The sequence below is a fragment of the Rhinolophus sinicus genome, linkage group LG02, assembly GCF_036562045.2.
Source record: "Rhinolophus sinicus isolate RSC01 linkage group LG02, ASM3656204v1, whole genome shotgun sequence".
Taxonomy (NCBI): domain Eukaryota; kingdom Metazoa; phylum Chordata; class Mammalia; order Chiroptera; family Rhinolophidae; genus Rhinolophus; species Rhinolophus sinicus.
Window position 1 is genome coordinate 50,234,023 of NC_133752.1, and position 4,668 is coordinate 50,238,690.

The window sequence follows — 4,668 nt, forward strand, 5'->3', positions numbered from 1 at the left end:
GATTGCTTTGGGTAGTATGGACATTTAAACGATGTGAATTTTTCCTATCCATAAGCATGGCATATGCCTCCATTTTTTTTGTGCCTTCTTTAGTTTTTTTCTTTAGTGTTTTATAATTTTTCTGGTATAGGTCCTTTACCTTCTTGGTTAAATTTATTCTTGGATATTTTATTTTATTTTTTTGATGCAATTATAAATGGGATTGTTTCTTAATTTCTTTCTGACAGTTCATTATTGGTGTATAGAAATGTATCTGATTTCTGAATATTAATTTTGTATCGTGCTACTGTACTGAATTTATTTATCGGTTCTAATGGTTTTTTGATGGAATCTTTGGGGTTCTCTATATATAATATCATGTCATCTGCAAATAATGACACTTTTACTTCTTTCTCTCCAATTTGGATGCTTTTTATTTCTGTTTCTTGTCTGATTGCTGTGGCTAGGACTTCTAATACTATGTTGAATAAAAGCAGTGAAAGTAGGCATCCTTGTCTTGTTCCTGATCTTAAGGGGAATGCTTTCAGCTTTTCCCCATTGAGGATGATGTTAGCTGTGTGTTGTAGTATATGGGCTTTATTATATTGAGGTATGTCCTCATAGTCCCACTTTGCAGAGAGTTTTTATCATAAATGGATGCTGGATTTTGTCAAACATTTTTTTCTTCTTCTATTGATATGGCCATGTGATTTTTATTTTTCATTTTGTTTATGTGGTGTATCAAGTTAATTGATTTGTGGATATTGAACCAACTTTTCATTCAAGGAATAAATCCTACTTGATCATGGTGTGTGATCTTTTTAATGTATTGCTGAATTCGATTTGCTAATATTTTGTTGAAGGATCGTTGCCTCTATATTCATCAGGCATATCAGCCTATAATTTTCTTTTTTTTTGGTAATGTCTTGTTCTGGTTTTGCAATCAGGGTGATGGTGGCCTTGTAAAATGAGCTTGGGAGTTTTCCCTCATCTTGAATTTTTTGGAATAGTTTAAGAAGATAGGGTTAATTTTTCTTGAATGTTTGGTAAAATCACCTGTGAAGCCATCTGGTCTAGAACTTTTGTTTGTTGGGAGTTTTTTGATCACTGATTCATTTAGTTAATAGTAATCAGTTGTTTCATATTTTCTATTTCTTCTTGATTCAGTCTTGGAAGATTGTATGTTTCTAGGAATTTATCCATTTCTTGCAGATTGTTTAATTTGTTGGTATATAATTGTTCATAATATTTTCTTATAATTCTATGTATTTCTGTGATGTCCAATGTCACTTCTCTTCTTTCATTTCTGATATTATTTATTAGGGTCCTCGCACTTCTTGATGAGCCTTGTTAAAGATTTATTGATTTTGTTTATCTTTTCAAAGAACCAGTTCTTGATTCCATTGATCTTTTGAAATTTTTTAGATTGTTTCATTTATTTCCACTCTGATCTTTATTATTTCTTTTCTTGTACTCACTTTGGGCTTTGTTTGCTGTTCTTTTCTAGTTTTTCTAAATGTAAGGTTAGATTGTTTATTTGAGTTTTTTTCTTGTTTTTTGAAGTAGGCCTGTATTGCTATGAGTTTACCTCTTAGGATTGCCTCGCTGTGTCCCATAGATTTTGGGTTGTTGTGTTTTGATTTTCATTTGTCTCAAGGTATCTTTTGATGTCTTCCTTGATCTCATTGTTGACTATAGGGTTACTTTGCAATATTATCTGTCCATGAATATTACTTTGCCAAGGACATCCATTCAGTTATTAGCTCTAACTAGACAAATTAGCTATTTTAATTATTAATAGATTGTTTTATTGGATGCTTACTATATCCAAATCACTCTTGTAAACACTTTTTAAAATCCTTTTGTCAACCTTGTGAGATAGGCACTGTTATTGTCAGCATTTTCCATTTGAGGAAACAGTGGTCCAGATAAATTGAGTAATTTGTTGGAGTCACACAGATTAAGAAGTGGTAGAGTGAGAAACCCAGGCTCTATGTGCCATACTGTTATTATTATTATTTTTTAATCTTTTAAAAAGATTTTATTAAAGGTCTTTATAGAGCAAACCCCAAATTCCAGATCCAGATGCAAGGAGACCCTGTTCTGCTTTGGGTACTGGCTGGGACATGGCAGGTGGCTCTGGCTTCCCACCTTTCTGTTCTGCGATGGGGATGGTGGATAGTATCTCATCTTTGGGTTCCACAATGCTCACATGGTCAGGAAGGGGCTTCTTAGGGCCAGTCTTACCCCTTGGGTCCCAAGGAAGCATGATCTTTACTTTGATGCCCAGCACACCCTGCCTGAGCAGCACATGGCAGTGTCAACATGGTAGTTAACAGGGTCCCCACTGTGGACCATCAGACCATCGACAAACTTCGTGGATTTAGCCCTCTGTCCTCAGAATTTCCCAGACACCCCAACCTCGCAGTCTTTGGCCCCACTCTCCATGATGAATGAACCTCAGCACACTTTAACAGGCCCTCTGTACAGCAAGGCCTCCTAGGAGTTTGTATGCATAGACTTTGCCTGGGCAATTGCACACAGACTTCTTGTGGCCACCTTTTCAGCATACAGCTCTACACTGCCCTCAGGGAAGCCAACCTCTTCTGAACCACAGCGGTCAATTCCTGGATCCGTCAGCCCTTCTCACCAAGAACATTTTGTGTCCTGGTGGCCAAGATAATGATTTCTGTCCTGGTCGGTGTAAGTTGGAGCTCAACTCCAGAGTAGCCATCTTCAGCCAGCTCCGGAGTGAGAAACGTGTTCAGTTCGGCTTTGAAGGTGCCATTAGTAACAAACTTACTCTTCTTGGAAATTTGCACTGCCATCTTGCTGCTGCACAGCAGTGAAAGGAATGGCTCTATGTGCCCTACTCTTAACTTCTACGTTATATAGCTTTAATTGCATATTAGTCCCTGAATGAATGGGCAACGATTTATTCAACTATTTCCTTATCGATGGAGATTGAGGTGATTTCCTTTCCCCCCTCTTTTTAGTGTGCTACTACCAACAATGTTGAAATAAACAACACTGAAATACATTCTGACACTCTTTTTTATTTTTTCCGTTGAACAGAGAACCACGTTGCTTTCTTCCTGTGCCTAATTTTGGAGAACCTTACCAACTGTGGTAGTCTCAGTCATGGTTAGGCAAGGGGTCCTGGTGTTGTAATTCATATTCCAATGACCAGTTAGGAATTCTTGCTTCACTGGTTACTCTGAACTGTCCACATCTCTCTCTAGTACAGGGCAGAATGGTGAACCCTGTTTAAGTCAACACAGTTTACATTTAGAAGCAGGAGCAAGTGGACCGTGAGGGATTATCTTCTCCTAGATGTGTCAGATGCAATCACACAGCAGAGATTTATGAAGTGAACTGAAATATTTGTTGTGATCGCTCACTGATTAAGAATACACTCTAATGCACAATCTTGACAGACATCTAGGCCAACGACCCTTGCTTTAAGAATCTGGGTCAGGGTTGCCCAACTTCTTCTAATTCAGCAGTCTCATTTCATTAAAGGATTATGCAAAGAAACCTCAGTCGGGTCTGTACAATTGGCTGCTTCATCTTCAGTATTTAAAATTGCAGAATCCCGAGCAGTCACTAATTTGTACAAGTCCACTGATTTGTAATGTCTCCTTCCTCATTGTTTAGTATAGAGTTTGAAAAAAAAATTAGCTGGGAATCTTGAGAAAAATGGGTATGCAGTATGAAAAGTGAACATATAATTTAATACTGAAATAATCCATGAAGATATTTGAGGTAAGGTGTTTGACAAAACCTATATTGGAGATGCTTACAAGTAGGGTTTTGCAAAAACCTGAAAATTATTTAGATGGAAATGATTACAAATCTGAAGAGGTATGTTTTAAAATTTTAATCTAGAAACAATGCAGGCTATGTATTTATCAACAGATTTCTACAATATGCTACATATGAAAATTAGTGAAAAAGATTTGATTACTTTAAGGTAAATTAGCTAGTGAAATATAGAGAAGAGAGTCATAGCATAAATTGGGAGATCTTGTGTTTGTGGCTGGATAGTGTATTTTTGTGTGGGGTAGGGAGTAGGTTTGGATAAGCATGTGGTTTATTTATTTATTTATTTTAGTACAATATAGGCTTTAGGGTAACCAATGTATACGCTATACATTTGAAAGAAATGCATTCAAGAGCTTAGAAATTGATGTTTACCTATGCAAGAACTTCTGCTTTCAAAAGCAAAGCATCACATCATCTCTGTCCTGAAGTGTCAGTTTGTCCGTTTCTCTCCTCAGCCTCCCTCTCCACTCCTGTCGACGTAAGGGAAGGGCACATGAGCATTTAGGCGTGAAGCCTCACCCTTAAGCATGGCGGCAGGCCTCAATCTGTTCATTTCCTCTTTTCATGCCACGCTGGGGAATAGGACAGGTATTTTAATCAACCCACCTTATGTTGAATACCACTGTTTTCACCAGCCTGAGCCCATTCCGACATCCATGGTGCTGATTAAGGAGCTGCTGATTTCGCTAGTTCTGAAATTCTCTATACTCATTAGCAAAAGCACTGGTGAGGACCAAGATACGAGTACCTGAAGTGCAAGTAGCAGTAGCCCCTCTGCTGTGGGGGCTTTTACCCCAGGAACCCGGGTCCCTCATTAGGACAACCGACTGCCCCTTGAATAAAGCTTATGCCAACTGACACATT

General features: G+C 37.9%; 1 pseudogene; it reads right to left on the reverse strand.

Moving 5' to 3' along the window:
• Positions 1-2,023: 2,023 nt before the first annotated feature.
• On the reverse strand, positions 2,024-2,807 carry LOC109437889 (small ribosomal subunit protein uS3; annotated as a pseudogene).
• Between the last annotated feature and the right edge of the window lie 1,861 nt (positions 2,808-4,668).